This window comes from Pithys albifrons, chromosome 7, assembly GCF_047495875.1.
Source record: "Pithys albifrons albifrons isolate INPA30051 chromosome 7, PitAlb_v1, whole genome shotgun sequence".
Lineage (NCBI taxonomy): Eukaryota > Metazoa > Chordata > Aves > Passeriformes > Thamnophilidae > Pithys > Pithys albifrons.
The window spans coordinates 59,698,349-59,716,208 of NC_092464.1; the positions used below are offsets into that span (position 1 = coordinate 59,698,349).

The 17,860-nt window shown below is 50.6% G+C and overlaps 2 protein-coding genes and 1 pseudogene across 2 annotated transcripts in view; 1 reads left to right on the forward strand and 2 right to left on the reverse strand.

Moving 5' to 3' along the window:
- The window catches only part of LOC139673816 (zinc finger protein 850-like), a 554,262-nt gene that overhangs the window by 382,512 nt on the left and 153,890 nt on the right, over positions 1–17,860 (forward strand). The window lies entirely within an intron of this gene.
- Positions 1–17,860, reverse strand: part of LOC139673810 (zinc finger protein 850-like) — a 1,066,517-nt gene that overhangs the window by 9,028 nt on the left and 1,039,629 nt on the right. The window lies entirely within an intron of this gene.
- LOC139674272 (olfactory receptor 14A16-like) lies at positions 5,556–16,343 on the reverse strand (annotated as a pseudogene).

The window sequence follows — 17,860 nt, forward strand, 5'->3', positions numbered from 1 at the left end:
ACATTTTATAGAGCTATGGAGTTCCTTACATTTAAAGTAGGAGCTGGCACCTTCTCAGACCTGAGCTACATTCCTGCATTTTCTGTCTTGAGGCTCAGAGAGCAACTGGAACATATTCTAGTCCAAATAAAGAGCCATTTCAGTCCTGGTGACAGAAGGCCCAGAAACAAGGCTGGCTGTGCTCCTGCCTGGTCACTGTGGTTACCTCCCTCTCCTGCAAAGTTACTGCCAAAGTCAGCAAAGGGGGGGCAAAGAAGGTTTTGTTGCCATGGTTACAAGCACGATTGTTTTGTAAGGGGTTTACTGTCAGTTTACTTTTAAACAGCCCAGAAGGGAAGTGAAAAGACTCCCAAAGGATGGATGGCTAATCTAATTCTAATAATATTGTCAAAACACCAGGCAATACCGTGACTGTTAATTACTGTATTTCAGGTGTCTTTCATTGCTTTCCAGATTTTTACTGTTAGTTTGATTATTTGTGAACCTCCTTACACTGATCTGAGTTTTCCTTTTACAGCTGATTCATGAAGAAGATAAAGCAGCAATAGAATTGAAAGCTTGTATTGTTTTGTGATATTGATTATTTGCAGTGTTCACATTTTGTATATACTTTGTCCCAATAGTTTTGCAGCATTTTGTGAACACCATTGGGAATATTCCTGTCTCCTCTCTGATTGCTGCAACTTGTGAAAAAGCCTTCCCTGAATTCAGTTTGAGAGTCAACACAGAATTTCATGTGATTGTAAGATCAAATTCATCTACCTTGAATTTGTCTCTCAAATGTTTTGTCATCTACTCAAACAGTGTGTGAGCTCACAGAAGCCTCACAGAGGAAGAGACCTGTGTTAAAAAGCACCAAGTGATTTGTTTGCCACACTGCAGCTGAAGAATTAGTTTTGTGGACTCTCCCATGGGCACTGCCTCACATCCTGTTTGCAATCTTGGAGATAAATTGGGACCATCATAGTTTCCAATGGTTTGTTTAGCTTGTACCCAGCTGAAATGAATGCCCTGACTGGCTTTAATGTAATACCCAGTTACTGTGGTGTCTATCCCAGACACCAACATGAGAAAATGCCAAAGTCAGTGGCCAATTGGATACTGACTGGTGTGCCACGATAACACACACATGAGCATTTTGGTATGGGTGGGGAAGCTTTTCTAGCATGGAGGCAAGAGGGCCCTGCACAGCCACTGCAGGAGACAGAGAGAGGGTTGAGCACAGTCAGAGGGCAGAGTGTGGCAGGAGGCTTTGCCCTCCATGAGGCCTGGAATCTGTTCAGAGAAGGCAAGCTCTCTGTGGGAAGCAATTCTGAGGACCAAGATGTTGTTTGGTGTTGCATCAAGCTGGGTACTGGGGGCAGGGTGTGCATCTCTCTGTGTGCTTTCCATCCTCTGTACACCTCAAACCCTGTAAGTAAAGAACTCCTCTGGACCCTACCCAGGGAACGTGCCTTGGAAAGTTTTTCCAGAAATTCCAGGCAACAGGGGAAGGCAGGATGGCCTCGTTCTTGTTGGCCAGAAGGGGTGAGGTGACAACCTGAACAGGAAGGGAGCAGGCAAGATTGGGAAATGGTGGGGATGGGAATTGACAAGGGAGAGGGCAGAGGAAAGGGAAAGGGATCCCAAGACACAGTGGAATGTCATGGAATGAAAAGGATATTGTGAATACAGAGGAACCTCATGGAACTGAAGGAACCTTGAGATGTGGAACCTCATGGAATCAAGGGGCCAGTGTGACACTGAGGAGCCTCATGGAGTCAAAGGTACCCTGAGACACTGTGGAACCTCATGGATACGGATGGTCAAACAGAGGAGCTGCCTGAAATCTTGAGACATTTGACACATGTTGAAAAGTCTGAGCATGACCTGATCAGCTGGAACAATGGAACACTTGTCATAAAATGTCCCTGTTCCCCCATGGGATCACACTGAGATGTTTTCAGGATGTGCATTAACAGCAAGGGCAGAACTGTTGCCCTCCCACCCTCTTGGCACTGTCAGCATTCTGTCCTTTGGGCTGCACATTTCATCTCCCTCACCTTTCACCTCTTCCCACCTGTCCTGTCTGAACTGCCCATGGCTGAAGGCCCCTTCCCAGCAGCCTGTCTGCACAGCAGCACTTACCAGTGCTCTCTGCATTTCCCTTCCCCTCACTATTGGGTTGCTCACACACCTCTCAAAGACCAACTTTGGGCTTTGAGCTTCAGGGAGTTAAAAGTTTGCCTGTCCCTCAGTAATTGGTCTAATTCTGTCATCTGCCAGCTTTTTATTTGTGTTTGTTTCATTTCTTTTCTCTCTAATACATTTCATGCATGGTTATACTTTGGGAAGTTGAAGCCCAATGGTGGCAATCTTGGACCTGACACAGAGTTGAGGAGTGTGTTTGTTTACAATGATGAAACTTATGAGTTTCAGATTGCTGCAAAAATAGAGGAAAAATCCCTCTCTGCCTGTGTTCAGTCAGTTCCCAGAGCAAAGCAGGTCCCAGTTGACTGATGAGGGACATGATGGGGCTGGGGAGGTGTGGAGCAAGGTTGTCCACACTGTCAGACCTCAAGGGATCACTCTCCAATTAGTCCAGACCTTCTTAGGAGTGAACCTGGGCCAATATCAATCAGAGAATGCTGCAATCACCTCTTCTCTAAAAAGAAAAGTAATTATCCACATAATTTAAAATAGAAATGCACATTTATTAGAAACTCTTTCAAACCTTTCTCCAAAACTGTATGAGGCATCTTTCTTAATTAACTCTCCTTGATTAGAGGGCAAACTCAGAAAGAGCCATGATCTGTTGGGACTTGCTTTATCTTAACAAGCCCCATGGTGCATTTGGTGCTGAGCCCTTGACCTCAGGTCCTGAGAGGAGATTGCACAAACCTTTCCATAAGTCAAAGTCAGAAGAAAATCACAAAGTATCTCAACGCACTAATGGTCCCACTGAGGGCCATTCCCAATACAGGCTCTTCACTGACTGGTAGGAGGAGATAATTGGAAGCCTTGATTGAACAAACCTCTAATAGACTCAGTTTCAAAAGGAAAGGGGAAGTACCTTAATAAATGTTGAGTTCCTTGAAGCATTAACAAGCCTCACCTTGGGCTGTTACTGACAAAGCCCATGAAGGGACTAATTAAAGCAGATCATTGCAGGCCGTGATTTCACAAACCTCTCACAGACTGGGTGCCAAAAAGAAGCACCTCAATAATCTTTGAGTACCTTGAAGCATTAACAAGCCCCACTGAGTGTTGTTACTTATCAAGAATCTCAAGGGACTCGTTACAGCTGATAATTGGAGGCCTTAATTGAACAACCTCTCAGAGACTCCAAACCAAAAGCAAAACTCAAAGTACTTTCAAAAACCTGCAGTCCCGTGGAGCTTTAAGGAGCCCCCCAAGGGCCACTCCTGAAGAATCCTCCCCAGGGATTTGTCCCAGCAGACCCTTGGAGGCCACGACTGCAGGGAGGCAAAGGCTCTGGGCAGCAGCTCAGGTGCTGAGCAAAGCCTGGCTTGGCTGGAGGCAGCAGAAAGGCCCAGCCCTGACCCCCAGCCTGGAGAAGGCACATCCTGTCCCTCACACCTTGCTCAGGACTCTGCTGGGGGCACTGGCATGGGGGGTGATGCTGAGGGCAGAACAAGGGGTGACAGTGCCCAGCCTTCCTGGGGCTGTGCCAGGAGGCCACGAGGCCCCAGAGCCTCAGCACAGCACGTCTGCTCACAGCCCTTGGTGGCACAGATGATGCTGTGCCTGAGGGGACAAGGACTTGGGATCTCCTGAAATTCTGACCCAGTCTCTTAATGTCCCTCTGGGAAGGAACAAACCACCTCTCAGAGATGGTGACAAACCAGTGCTGGGAATGGTCATTGGGAGGGGCTGGTCTGTGATGAGTTTCCTGGGGCACCTTCAGCAGAGTGTCCAGAAAACAAGGCCAGTCTGGGCCAGACACAATGTGGGGCTTTTCCTACTTGTCCCCTCCTAAACTCACCTCAGTCTCTAACACAAACAACTCCTGGCATCCCCCTGCCACTCCAGAGATCCAGAGGGTTCTGCACTCCTGTGCCCTGATGCCATCAGTGTGCACTGGGCACCAGTGTCTACTAAAGCTTTACACCTCTGTGGATCTGCTGTGACAGGCCATCGAATCCACACAGTGCAGTGTGCCTGGTCATCCCTTTCCTCCTCCTGGCCAAAGGCAGGGACCCTCTATCCTGTTCTTGGCCAGAGTATTCACTGTCTGACCTCTGTGATGACAGACCAGAATTCCCATCACCAGGATCAAAGGAGGTGATTTTAGTCCTTTGATGCCTGGGAGATTTCTGATTGTCTTCTTGTGTCCCTGCAGGAACTACATGGACATCCTTCTTGGCTGACCCCTTCTCCACACTCTCTTCCCTATCAATTCACGTCCATGGGCTCCCAGCTCAAAGGTGGGTTCACCATCCCACTTACTCATGTCTCCTTCTGGCCATGGAGAAAGAGCCAGAGATCACCACGTGGCCTGTGCTTGGGACTCCCTTTCCCTCTTGTTGGGGCAGGAGAGGACTGATCTCCTGGGCTTCCCCTGAGAGCTGAGCTGCTGGGCCGTGGGGGTGAGGAAGTGCCCTGAGTTTCTACTACATTTCAGAGCTAGGAGGATGCCATCTCCTGGTGTATCCCTTTGGGGGGAATACAATGCCATCAGGCTGTTGGAATGTGATCCAGGAGTGCTTTGAACCTCCTCATGGCCACTGTGCAAGGAACATCCTCTGAGTCTTTAGGGGTGTTTTCAATTTTTAGGTCACTATAGATGATTTCCAGCACAGTTAATTCCCTCAAGTACTGGATACTTTTGTTTCCAGAGCTCTACTTTCCTGGGGAGTTCACAACATCTTCCTGAAATGGATCTCTTGCCCTCACGCTTGAGAAGAGTCATCTCCAGAGACTCTAAATTTCTCCTTTTCCAATTCCTCTTTCAATTTCTGAATCTCTAGCAAAGGAATCTCAGCTTTTGGTCTTCATGACCTTGCAACTGCTGACTATCAGCCCCACTATCCCAGCATGGAAGCAGCCAGATGGAAATCCACTCAACTGGCTGGCAGCTCGAAACTTCACAAGTTTGAAAGTTCTGATGAGTTCAGGGACCAGGTAACTTTGGTTTCCTGCTTTCCTTTGTGTCACTCCTTTCAATTTCTTTGTTGAAAGATTGGCTTCTTGATCTGCCCCCTCCCCTCCTGATTCTCTTTATCTTGTCCTGCCCTCAGCATCACCCCCCATGCCAGTGCCCCCAGCAGAGCCCTGAGCAAGGTGTGAGGGACAGGATGTGCCTTCTCCAGGCTGGGGGTCAGAACTGGGCCTTTCTGCTGCCTCCAGCCAAGCCAGGCTTTGCTCAGCACCTGAGCTGCTGCCCAGAGCCTTTGCCTCCCTGCAGTCGTGGCCTCCAAGGGTCTGCTGGGATGAGTCCCTGGGGAGGCTTTGTCAGGATTGGCCCTTTGGGGGCTCCTTAAATCTTCAGGGGCTGCAGGTTTTTCAAGGTGCTTTGAATTTCAGTTTTAACTTGGAATCTGTGAGAGGTTTGTTCAATCATGGCCTCCAATGATCTCCTCAGGGTCACAGGACTGGGAGGGAGCAGGGCCAGGACAGCTGAGCCCCACTGGCCCATGGGATGTTCCCTTTGATGCAGGGCCGTGCTCAGGGTGTTAATGGGGGGTTGGTCAGGAAGGGCTGATCTGTGTCTGGGCTGGGCTGGGCATTGGGCACTGAGTGGTGAGCAGTGGAGCAATGGTGTTGTGCACCTCATGTGCTTCTTGTAGGGTTTATTTGTGATAGTTCCAGCTTTTATTACTGCTATTGTTGTCATGGGTAGCAGTAGTGTGTTCACTGAGGGTAACACAGAACACTCACCAGATCATTTTCCCTGTTTCCTGCTGTAGCCCCTGCAGTTACAGGGCTCTGTTTGCTGGTTCACATGCAGGTTTAGAGCCCCTGGAGAACAAGCAAACAAGGAGCCTCTATAGAGTCTCTTCCTTGGCATGTTCTTGAGAGTGACTTTGCAAAAAGCCCTAAGACTCCATGTCTTGAGCTAAGGAGAAGCCCTTTCCTGATGGAGCTGCTGTTGTGGAGCCCAGCTGTGTCCCAGCAGTGCCCATGGCCTGTCCCTGCCTGTGAGCCCAGGATGGACATGCAGCAGGTCTGTGTCCCAGCTGGCAGAGGACCAAGGCCTTAGTCCAGCCCAGGGGCTCTGCAGGAGAGTGTACAAGTGGAAAGAGAGCAGGTCAGCAAAGGCCCAGTGCTGGTGCTCCCTGGCAGTGCTGCTGTGCTGGGACTCTTTGCCCTTCTCTGCACACATGGAACTGCCCAGTAGGTGCCTGAAACTCTCAAAGGAAAAATCCACTGATCTCCAATGACCTCCTCAGACACACAAGGCTACTGCAAGGGAGTTTATTTTGTTTAAATTTAAAAATAGCACAATTACTCAATTAAAGACTGAAATAGTTAAATTAATAAATGAGACAGTGATTTAGATGAGAGGATGAATAAAATAATTTCATTGAGCACAACCTTAGGAAAAAACCCAAACCACTGACCACCAAGAAAAACCTGGGAAGGCAAACCGAGCCTGTCATGAGTTTTATTGTGAACACTGTACAGAAGAAAACTGGCAGCTTCTTGCTCCTGAAAAGCACACAGTCATCATTTTTCTCAGGGCATCCTTGAGCTCCTGGTTCCTCAGGCTGTAGATGAGGGGGTTCAGTACTGGAGGAATCACTGTGTAAAGAATTGACAGCACCAGGTCCAGGGATGGGGACGAGATGGAGGGAGGCTTCAGGTAGGCAAACACACCAGTGCTGAGAAACAGGGAGACCACGGCCAGGTGAGGGAGGCACGTGGAAAAGGCTTTGTGCCGTCCCTGCTCAGAGGGGATCCTCAGCACAGCCCTGAAGATCTGCACATAGGAGAAAACTATGAAAATGAAACAGCCGAAACCTAAACAGACACTAACCAAAATAAGCCCAATTTCCCTGAGATAGGAGTGTGAGCAGGAGAGCCTGAGGATCTGGGGGATTTCACAAAAAAACTGGCCCAGGGCATTGCCCTGGCACAGGGGCAGGGAAAATGTATTAGCTGTGTGCAGCAGAGAGTAGAGAAAGCCACTGGCCCAGGCAGCTGCTGCCATGTGGGCACAAGCTCTGCTGCCCAGGAGGGTCCTGTAGTGCAGGGGTTTGCAGATGGCAACGTAGCGGTCATAGCACATGATGGTGAGGAGGGAAAACTCTGCTGAAATGAAGAACAAAAAGAAAAAGAGCTGTGCAGCACATCCCATGAATGAGATGGTTGTGGTGTCCCAGAGTGAGTTGTGCATGGCTTTGGGGACAGTAGTGCAGATGGAGCCCAGGTCTGTGAGGGACAGGTTGAGCAGGAAGAAGTGCATGGGGGTGTGCAGGTGGTGGTCGCAGGCTACGGCGCTGATGATGAGGCCGTTGCCCAGGAGGGCAGCCAGGGAGATGCCCAGGAAGAGCCACAAGTGCAGGAGCTGCAGCTGCCGAGTGTCTGCCAATGGCAGGAGGAGGAACTGGCTGGTAGAGCTGATGTTGGACATGAGCTTCTCCTGGGTATAGCACCTGTCCAAGGAGTAAAATGCAGTAACATGTTACAGTAGATATGTCAGAAAAAAAGCCATTCCAGTCCTCATTGAAACCCCTGAAATTACATCCTCTGTTACACAAAAACTCTGGTTTATCGATTTTAGGACTTCTGGTGATATCTGGCTCAGAAAGCTCCAAGAACCCAGGGGGCTCTGCTGATGTTCTGGAAGACTCAGTTCTGTCCTACAAAAATAGACAAATAGGAACTGGGAGTCATGTTAGTTTAAAGCCTCCCATGGTGCTAAACAGCTTGTCAACATTGTCACTCCCATTTCACCTCAATGCATATCAGAGCTGTGGGGGTAGAATTTTGTTTGCTTGCTTCTATTTGCTCCAACACAAGGAGTGGATTTTTTAAGTCAAGAATCCTTGGCATTTATAGTCCTATCTAAGAGACGACTTGTGTGTCCTGTGAGGCAAAGACATCATCCTTTCCTGCACTGTGAGTCAGACAGCGTTTCCATCAGCCCTGCTCTCATCTGCCCAAGGCTGTCACCTCTCTGTTCTGCAGGGCAAAGGCACCCAGGGGTTCCCCTGAGGAGAAACTGGACACTGCTGAGAGCTGGTGACTCCAGTTTCCAAGTGGACATCTTCAAACTCCTCATGCTGTCTCATCCTACAGAAGAGAGATATCTCAGCTCTCCCCTCCCACCAGGGGCACAGAGGGCTCATTGCAGCTGCCTGCACACACCTTGCAGCCCCACTGCCATGGCCTCAGTGCTGGGGGGCTGTGGGGAACACAGGGCCGCAATGGCACATCTCTGCCCCTCAGGAAGGCATCCTGCAGGACAGCAGGATCATCCAGGGAAAGAACTGAATGTCCTAAAGATGTTACATCCTGACTGGAGAGTCCAGGAGACCCATTGCCCAGAACTCCCACCTGAGCTGGGAGAAAGGCAGCATGAAGAGGAGGGGAAAATAGAGAAATTCCTTCACACTCCTGTGGAGACCCTACAGAGACAATTAGATGGCCAAAGGGAAGGACTCTGTTGGGTGGTGGATGAGATCAGGGGCTTGTTCTGGGCAGAAATCTGCAGAGCAGGGCTGGCCCAGAGCTGCCTTAACCCCCCTGCCACAGCATTTCAGCAGCAATTCCCTCTCACTCCCTGTCCAGGGCTCTGCTGCCTGGAGCTGTCCCTACCAGCAGCTGCTTCCCTGGCAGTGCTCCCAGAGCCCATCCCAGCCCTGGGTGCTCAGCTCTGCCCTGCAGAGCCCTCCCAGCACAGGGCACTGCCCAGGGACAGCTCTGCCTGTGCAGGATCTGCTGGCAATGTCAAAGCAACCCTGAGGAGACTGGAAAAGCAGCACTGATGATGTGTGTACCTGGCAGATTTCTAATCTTCCCAGGTTTATTCATCAGTAGGTGTAAACAATTTGAAATGGAGGTGCCACCTCCTGAAATGAGAAATTAATTTCTACTTTTTATGGGCCAGATAGCCCACAAAAAAAAAAGTAAGAACAGGATAATTCCCTTTGAAACAGCCCCTGCCTTTTTGTGCTTCTTGAAAAATATCCTGTGAAATCTCCTGCACTGCTGTCCAGCTCTGAGCACCTTCAAACCACAGAGAACCTTATCCACACAAGGACCCAGCTCTCAGCCATTGCTCCTTCCCCACAACCCTTCTTCCCAGCCCCGGGAGCAGCTCCCCAGGCTGGCTGAGAGCTGACCCTGGCAGGCAGCAGAGTCCCTGTCCCAGCACAGCACCCTGGGCTGCAGGACCCTGCTCTGCACCACAGAGCAGCTGTGGTGCTCTGCACCCCTGTGGGGCACAGCACCCCTGGCTGCACTCCTCAGCTCCACATCTAATCCAAAGTGTCCCCCAACAGCCCCCTCCTCACACATCCCATCAGCTGGGGCTGGGCCAGTTTTAGGAGATGCCTCCAGGAGCTGCCCCTGCATTGCCCTGCACCCACAGACTCACCGTGTCCAGCACTGCAAAGATTTCTCCTCCAAGAGCTCTCAGTCATCCTCCCAATGCTGAACCCCTTTAAGCTCTGTCTGTGCCCTGCTGGTGTCCCTGAGCTGCCCTGGCAGTGCCCTGAGCCCTGCTGGGCTGTGCACAGGAGCTGCTCCTGGGCAGAGCTGTCTCTCTGCAGCGCTGCCCGCTTGCCAGGAGCTCCCTGTGTGCCAGGAGCCCGGCCCAGCTCAGCAGCCTAGCAACAGCCCAGGGCATTTAATGGCCCTCTGGGGGGTTTGGTGCTCAGTCCCTGAACATCAGACCCTGAGGAAAGTTAAAGTGAGACTCAAACTGTAAAGTTTCTTGCAGTGCAAATGGGTCCCACTGAGCGACACAACTGAGAAAACATCCCCAGGATTTTTTTGGAGCAGAAACATGGAGGCAGTGATGACAGGTCAGAGAATCACAGGATCATCAAGGTTGGAAGACACCTTCAAGATCTTCTAGTACAACTGACAACCAGCACCCCCACAATCACCCCTAAATTATATTCCAGGTGCCACATCCAAACACCACCACAGCACTTGGAGATACCACCACCTCCCTGGGCTACTTATTTCATTGCCTAAGCACCCTTTCAGTCAATAAAAGTTTTATTTAACATTTAATCTGAACCTCGATCTATGCAATTCAAGTCTCTTTCCTCTTTCTGTCCCTATAGGTTTGGCAGAAGCGAGGGAGAATCCCCTCAGTAAGACCTCCTTTTGGGTGTTTGTAGAGGAGCAACAAGGTCCTCCCTGAGCCTTCTCTTCTCCAGACTGAAAAACACCAGTTCCTCATCCAATATGTTTTCTAGACCCTTCCCAGCTAGTGTCCCTTCTGGACATGCTCCGGGCCCTCAATGTCCTTTTTTTCAGTGAGGGACCCAGAACTGGACACAGCACTGAAGGTGGGGCTTCATCAGTGGCCAGTGCACAGGGACAGTCCTGCCCTGGTCCTGCTGGTCACATTATTCCTCATACTGGCCAGGATGCCATTGGCCTTCTTGTCCACCTGGGCACACTCTGGCTCATACCCAGCTGCTCTCAAGCAGCAGCCTCAAGTCTTGTCCTGCTGACTAGCTCTCAAACCACTCTGCTCACAGCCTGGAACATTCCATGGGGTTGTTGTGACTCAAGGACAGGATCTGACTCTTGACCTTATCTATCCAGCCTGTCCACATTCCTCTGCAGAGCCTTCCTGCCCTCCAGCAGATCCACAATCACACCCACCTTGGTGTTGTCCACAACTTTTCTGAGCGTGCACTTGATTCCCTTATCCAGATCATTAAAACGATGTCAAACAGGACCAGCCCCAACACTGAGCCCTGGGGAACCCCACTAGTGACCAGCCCCACATTGATTTAGTTCCATTCCCCACCACTCTCTGGGTCATCAGACAGTTTTTCACCCAGCAAACAGTTCCCTCATCCCAGCCATGAGCAGCCAGTTTCTGCAGGAGATGCTGTGGGAGGTGGTGCCAAAGGCTTGACTGAATTCCAGAGAGACACATCCACAGCCTTTCCCTCCCTGAGTGGGTCATTTTGTAATAGACGGGGATCAGTTTGGTCCTGCAGGACCTGCCTTTCCCAAACCCACACTGACTGGGCCTGATCCCCTGGTTGTCCTGTTCGTGTGTCTGATGGCACTCAGGATGATCTCCTCAATGGACTTCCCTGTCACCAAGGTCAGGCCTGACAGGCCTGGAGTTGTCCAGATCCTCCTCCTGGCCCTGCCTGTAAATCATAGTTTCTGATTTCTTTTCAGCTGGGACTTCTCCAGTTCACCAGGACTGCTGGGCAATGAGTGAAAGTGGCTTGGCCAGCTCTTCCTCCAGCTCCCTCAGTACCCTCAGGTGCATCCCATCTAGGCCAGGGACTTGTGGGGGTCTTATTGACACATTTTTTGTTATCTTTATTTGCAGTGGACAAACTATGTCCCTGTTTGTATCTGCCCCTTCATCTTTTCCCCCAACATAACCTCACAATACCCCTGTAGTCCCCCAGGTTTTCTGTCCCTCCTTCCACTGTCTCTTTTTTATCCCCCTGAGTTCCAAACTAAGTTGTCTGTTTCATCAAGCCCCCTTGCTTGTTTTAGGGCACAGCCTGTTCCTGGAGCTTAATATTTCCTTCTTAAAGCAGGTCCAGCCTTCCTGGTCTCCTCTGTTCTTTAGGACTGACTCCCAAGGGATTCCATCAATCAATCTCCCAGGCAGGCCACACTCTGCCCACCAGCAGTGCCAGGTGTCAGTTCTGCTGCCCCCTCCTTCCTCACCCAAATGGAAAATGCTGCCATTCAGTGTCTCTGTGCCCAAGATGGCCCCAACCACCACATCCCCCACCAGTCACAGAATCACAGAATGGTTTGTGTTGGGAGGAACCTTAAAGAACAGCTCGTTCCAACCTCCATCATGGGCAGGGACAGCTTTCACTAGACCAAGTTATTCAGAGCCCTATCCAGCCTGGCCTTGAACAACTTCCAGGGATGGAGCAACCAGAAGTTCTCTGAGCAACCTGTGCCAGGGCCTCACCACACTCACCCTAAAGAATTTCTTTCTGCTATCTCATCTAACCCTTTCCTCTATCAGTGTGAAGCCATTCCCCCTTGTCCTGTCACTCCAGGCCTGTGTAAATAGTCTCTTTCTAACTTCCTTGTTGGTTCCCTTCAAGTCCTGGAAGGCCACAATTAAGTTACTATAGAGCCTTCTCTTCTTCAGCCTTAACAATCCCAATTCTCTCAGCCTTCCCTCATGGCAGAGCTGCTCCATCCCTCTGATCTTCCTGGTGCCTCCTCTGGACTCGCTCCAACAGCTCCATGTCCTTGCTGTGCTGGGACCCCAGAGCTGGAGGCAGCTCTGCAGGTGGGGCAACATCCAACCAGGTGTGTTCCAGCAAGGACAGTGTGGAACCTCCTGGAACCAAAGGGGCCATTGTCACACCACAGAACCTCCTGGAACTCAAGGGATATTATGAGACGACAGAACCTCATGGAATCATAGGGCAGTTGTGACAAATGGGGCCTCATGGATCCAGAGGAACCCAGAGATATTTTGGAACCTCCTGGAATGAAGGGGCCTTTGTGACACTGCAGAGGGTTATGGAGCCCAAACTACCCTGGGGACGCTGCTGAACACCATGGAATCAAAAGTACATTGTGATTCTGAAGGGATTAATGGAACTGAAAGAACCCTGAGAATCTGGAACCTCCTGGAATCAAGGGGCCAGTTTGACACTGAAGGGCCTTATGGAGCCAAAGGGACCCTGGGGCACTGTGGAACCTCATGGAACCAAGGGGCCTTTCTGACTTGTGGGGACTCCTGGAACCAAATGAACCCCAGAACATTTTGGAACCTCATGGCCCCAAGGGGCCATTGTGACACTGCAGAGCCTTATGGACCATGGCAGGATGTTCTGCCCTGATCAGGCCCAGAATCCACTCAGAGAATGCAAACAATGCAGGCTCTCTGGGCTGAGTTACTGCTGGCACCAAGGGGCTGATTTGGTGTTGAATTCTGCTAAAACCAGCCTGGTTCACCAAACTGCAAATGCGCATCCTGCTTTTTGAAGCACCATTGGACAGAGAAGCTGCTCACTGGCCTGGAAACATGTGACTAGCAATCCCTGTCCAACTTCCATATGGCAGATCCTTCCACAGACTGCCTTGAAGCATGTGGAGCTTCTCCCATGAAGCAGGGACGGCTCTTCATGGTCACTGCCCAGGGGTTAAGGGAAGGAGAGAGATCTGCCCTCTTTAGTTGTGTGAGTTACATCAGTCCCTTATAATGATTGATTCTTTTTGCTGCTTTTGATCAACTGCATTAAAATAATTGTTTTGACACAGTGCACTGCACTATTTTATGCTATAATATACTCTACTAGGAGGCTTTAGCTTTTCCAGAGTGTATTAAATATTTAAGAAAATATCTGTTCACTTGTCTGCTGTTCTGTCTGCTCATTTATCATAATATATAATGCAATTTATATAAGTGGATCTGATTTGCCATCATGAAAACCTGTGAGGAAAAGTGATTCAATCACCCCTCTATAATTCCTGAAATGAGCCCTTGATTCCATGAGGTTCCACAGAGTGACAATGAATCCATTGTATCAATAAGACTCTGCAGTGTCACACTGGGCTGTTCATTCCATGAGGTTCCACAGTGTCCCAGTGGTGGTGTGAGAGATGGTGGAGCTTTTCTTTTTGTAGTCAGAAATAGAATGAGAAAGAAATAATGTCACCAATGGCATCTGGGAAGGTCCAGACTGGACATGTGAAGAAAGAAATTTCCCTCCAAGAGAAGTGCTCTGATACAAAGCATCACCAAGAAGGGGTCTGGGCCAGCACAAGACTATGTGTGCCAAGGCAGAGCCAGGGAGGAGGGAGAGATGTCAGTGCAGGAAGGGGCCAGCGAGGTGGGGCAGCCGGGGGATGCCGACAGCCTGCAGGGAAAGGGGCAGGGCATGGACACCATAGGATAGCCTGGGCAGGAGAGGAGACAGGGATGTGCAGAAGCTGAAAAGCCCCAAGAGAGGCAACTTGTGCAGGCCTTTGGCAATGGCTACTGTGTGTGCCCCTGATGGCATGAGGAGACAAGTGAGCCTTGCAGCCCTGGGGCCTCATTGCCTCCTTGTCCCTGCTCAGCAGCCTGAGAGGTGCCACCCATCCTCCTGCCCCTGGTTTTCCACATCCCACACCCTGATATCCAAGGAAGAGCCCCGAGGAATGAGGGAGAGACAGGATCTCCCTTCCCAGGGCTGGGACCTTTGGGTTAATGAAATGCTTCTTACTTTCCTCAGCATCAGAGTGACCTTTCTTTCCTAGTCCATATTTGTCATCATTGTCTCTTTGTTTTCTAACTGGAATCTGGGGACACTTTCTCAGTTATGTCCCTCAGAGGGACCCATTAACAACAAAAGAAACTTTAAAGTTTGATTCTGACATTGCTTTCTCAAGAGGTTCCTGCACCTTTCCTCAGGGTCTGATGTTCAGGGACTCAGCACCAAACCCCCCAGAGGGCCATTAAATGCCCTGGGCTGTTGCTGTGCTGCTGAGCTGGGCCGGGCTCCTGGCACACAGGGAGCTCCTGGCAAGCGGGCAGCGCTGCAGAGAGACAGCTCTGCCCAGGAGCAGCTCCTGTGCACAGCCCAGCAGGGCTCAGGGCACTGCCTGCACACACCGAGGGCAGAAAAGCAGGGCAGAGAGAGGTTACACACAGTCTGGGATGTAAGGAAAGTTGAGAGGAAGATCCACAGAAGAGGAATCTTTCCAGGCTTTCAGAAGGTAAGTCTGCATGAAGGGCAATGTATGTGCAGTTTGTGGGAAGATCTCCCAACGCTGGCAAATCCCACAACCTGGGGGGTCTCTAATGTGGGATATCACAGTGTCTCTGGTGCTGAAGAGGAGGACGGGCTGCAAAGCAGGGACTCTCTGCTGCACCATCCCACGGACATCCCAACAGGGTTCCCTTCTCCCAGGGATGGCTGCAGGGTTTGAATCCTGGCTGTGCCAACCAGGCTGCCCCAAACTGTCCTGCAGAGTAGGGTCCTGCACCCCAGGGTGCTGTGCCAGTGCAGGAACTCTGCCACCTGCCAGGGGCAGCTCTCAGCTGGTCTGGGGAGCTCCCTCAGTGCTGGGGGAGAGGCTGTGGATGGAAACAGCAAACCCTGGTAGGGCAGGGGAGAACAGGTTTCTTCTGCTATCAAGTGAGAGTTTCATAGGTGAGGACTGCTTATAGAACCACAGCACTGCAGGATATTTTCCAGGGGATACTTGAAGGACAACGTGAAAGGAGGGATTTCTAGCAAGCTCTCAAGCCACATACCTGGTGGTTTGTCATGCAGAGGGAACACTGAGGAGCTGCACAGGGGCTGAGAACTACCTGGCATTGTTGGTGTCTGGGAGTTGGCACAGCTGGCTCAGGTGATGCTGCCCTGAGTGCCCACATTGTTTTGCCCTGGCTTCTCCCAGCTGGACCATCACTAATCATTTCCTTGTTTCTCAACTTGCTCATGTTACTGGGGTTGTTTCCTCCTCTCAGTTAGGCTCACTAGGAATTGGAGTTCAAGCTACAGAGTCAATCACTGATCCTGTGATCCCCCTCAGGCAGGTGGGTCCCTGGGAATGAGACATTCCAATTTTCCTCTGACCTGTGGGGCTGTCAGTAGTAAATTCTGTGTGCCTGGAGAATGAGGTGTGTTTCCCAGAATCAAACCCCATTGTCAGGACACTTGGCTCTTCTCTGAGATGTCCTTCCAAGCTGGGAGCTGCCCTCAAGAATGCAAATCATCTTCATAGCACAATTGTGTTATCTGAAATCCCCAGTGCAGAGGGGCAGAGATGCTGTGCCCATCCCAGGAAATGCTGTTGAGTTGGTGAGAAGAACCATGTGTGTCCTTGAGACCTTGAGCCAGGCTGAGACGCTGAGTGGTCTGTGATGGATCTCTTTGCTCTCTACAGTGTCTGGTGGCATTTCAGGCAAAAATGAGAGTGTGATCACCCTCTGTCTGAGGAAGGCCCAAGTCCAGGGCAGCTGGAAGAAGGCAGAGGGACAGAGCAGCTCCCCTCACTCTGCACTAAGCCACAGACATGGTCCTGTTTGGGAAGCCCTGCTCTGCTCTTCCTCAGGGCAGCACAAATGCTGAGGGGTTCTGCCATCCAGGAAAACTCCACAAGGAAGATGAGGGGAGTCAGAAACAAAACACCCAAACCTCTGAAACTGTCTTCTGGAATCCTGAAATCTTCTCAAAACTGGGAGTGCAGATGCCCATGAGAACTTTTGCTTTAGGAGCAGTTTCATCTGACACAGCTGAACACCAGGATAGGCCCTGCCCCCACCATGGCCATGACCCCCCTGGAGCAGAGCAGGGCTGACCCTCACAGCCAGTGGGCAGAGGCGCTGCTCCTCATGGGAAATGTAGTGAGCACCAAGCAGGGCTCCAGCCATGGATATGAAGCAAAGTTTCCTGAAAAAGGAAAATTGGGGAGTGTGAGCAGAAGGGAAAGGGGTATTGGGAAATGGCTTTGATTCTTTCAGAAATATCTAATCTGATTTGTCACTGTTATTTCCTCCTTGGACAGTGCCCCCCCTCCAGAAGCAGGAAATGCCCAACAGCAGCTCCATCAGCCAGTTCCTCCTCCTGCCATTGGCAGACACTCGGCAGCTGCAGCTCCTGCACTTGTGGCTCTTCCTGGGCATCTTCCTGGCTGCCCTCCTGGGCAACGGCCTCATCATCAGCGCCGTAGCCTGCGACCACCACCTGCACACCCCCATGCACTTCTTCCTCCTCAACCTGTCCCTCACAGACCTGGGCTCCATCTGCACCATTCTCCCCAAAGCCATGCACAACTCCCTCTGGGACACCACAACCATCTCCTACACAGGTTGTGCTGCACAGGTCTTCTTCCTTATTTTCTTCATTGGAACAGAGATTTCCCTGCTCACGATCATGTGCTACGACCGCTACGTTGCCATCTGCAAACCCCTGCACTACGGGACCCTCCTGGGCAGCAGAGCTTGTGCCCACATGGCAGCAGCTGCCTGGGCCACTGCTTTTCTCAATGCTCTGCTGCACACAGTCAATACATTTTCCCTGCCCCTGTGCCATGGCAATGCCCTAAGTCAGTTCTTCTGTGAAATCCCTCAGATCCTCAAGCTCTCCTGCTCACACTCCTACCTCAGGGAAATTGGGCTCCTTCTGGTTACTGCCTGTTTAGTGTTTGGTTATTTTGTTTTCATAGTTTTCTCCTATGTGCAGATCTTCAGGGCTGTGCTGAGGATCCCCTCTGAGCAGGGACGGCACAAAGCCTTTTCCACGTGCCTCCCTCACCTGGCTGTGGTCTCCCTGTTTCTCAGCACTGATGTGTTTGCCCACCTGAAGTCTCCCTCCATGTCCTCTCCATCTCTGGATGTGGTGGTGGCAGTTCTGTACTTGGTGGTGCCTCAAACACTGAACCCCCTCATCTACAGCCTGAGGAACCAGGAGCTCAAGAATGCTGTGAGGAAAATGATGACTTGATGCTCTCCAGAAGCATAAAACTGTTGTTTCTGTTGATGTCTGCATAGCATTCGGACTGGAACTCATTAGAGCCCCATCCTGGTTTCTCAGCATTTTGGTGGGGGTCATGTGATAAGTTTGTGCACAAATAAATTTTTTAATTAACCTCCATTATAATCTAGTATGTTTCTTTGCAGTTTGACCCAGAGACTGTCTAAATGAGGATTTGTTCCACTTGAGTAGTTACACAAAATAAAGGACAGTGCAGTGACTTGTTTGATCCTTCTTCTTAGGCATTCAGAAAGGAC